The 1,254-nt window shown below is 40.9% G+C and overlaps 1 protein-coding gene across 1 annotated transcript in view; it reads right to left on the bottom strand.

Annotated features, from left to right (window-relative positions):
- LOC101857476 (filamin-A) overlaps window positions 1-1,031 on the bottom strand; it is a gene marked incomplete in the record, with an annotated part of 86,559 nt that extends 85,528 nt beyond the window's left edge. Inside the window, 1 exon segment of the mRNA XM_013080678.2 lies at window positions 876-1,031.
- Between the last annotated feature and the right edge of the window lie 223 nt (window positions 1,032-1,254).

Raw genomic sequence — 1,254 nt, forward strand, 5'->3', positions numbered from 1 at the left:
TTAACTCTCCGAGTATCACATTACCCTAACCGGAATATTCATGCATTTTTTGAGTGGTGATCTAAAGTTTCTTCTCTGTATTGCCTCAGAAAGGTTTTTACCAGTTTGTGCACAAATGAATTCATTTTTGTTACGATCAAGCCGAAGTATTCATTGAGTACTTGACGCTACCTTTCTAAACACAATATGATTATAAAGTTCAAAACCTTTTTATATAGGTGGAACGAAGCTATTGAAATTATAATAATATCCTTACTCTTAGTGCATTACAGATTCATTACTCTTATTCCTTAGGTATTTCAACATTCAGATTTTGAATTTCGACCTTTATTTCTTGAGCACATGCAGCTGATGATACCACAGATTTAGAAACTGCATGTTTTTACAAATTCAAAGTGTTGGGCTGAGCACATTTTAACAGCTGGCTGACTATAATACTTTTAAAGGCTTACTAGCTTGTAGCTAATCTTAGAAGTATAGTTTTTATACAGCGTTTATATAATCTTAGTACCCGGTATAACCTCTCTTTTTTAGCTTCAGTAAGCTTTCAATCGAAAGTTGATCTAAGTTGAAACTTTAAAAAGTAAAAAATACTGTGAGTAATGAGGTGAAGTTACGAAAACAAACTTCTATGTCTAGGAAATGTATTTGTAATAAGTCCCCCCCCCCCCTCAGTCTCCAAAGTCAGAAACCATGTCGGTGTTCGGGAAAAGGTTTCAAAATACACTGATTTATACTCGACTGAAAGATTTGGTAGTTTTAAAAAGCCGGAGGGAAATGGCTGTGGCATTTTGAAAATATTCAGCACACCAGTGGAACATGAAAAAGAACAATGTTTTATAAATTACAGTTGCCGGCCAACCGGGGCTACTCACCTTGGTAGAAACGATAACCAGTTCAGGTACTGTGAGCTCGGACAACGCTGCTCGCTTGCTCGCGGAGTACAACAGAGGCAGATGCCGTTAGGGAGAGACCCCTCAAGATTTCAGAGCGGAGAATCAAGGTGTGCAAGCCGGAGGGATGAGTAGTGCGAGAAGTTGAGAGGTGGTGGTGGTGGGTGGGTGGGTGGAGGCAACGAATGAGAATGTGGAAGGGAGGGGGGATGGGTTAGAGATTTGAAGGGGAGGGGGGAGAGAGGAGGAGAAAGGATTCCATGCCAGAGAGTTGAGCAGTTGGTGGCTGATTTCTCCAAAATAAGCCGCCCAGGAGAGGTAGGTAGAAAGCGGTAACGGAATCCTTCTGGGAGATAACTCC

Source organism: Aplysia californica, unplaced genomic scaffold (genome assembly GCF_000002075.1).
Source record: "Aplysia californica isolate F4 #8 unplaced genomic scaffold, AplCal3.0 scaffold00095, whole genome shotgun sequence".
Lineage (NCBI taxonomy): Eukaryota > Metazoa > Mollusca > Gastropoda > Aplysiida > Aplysiidae > Aplysia > Aplysia californica.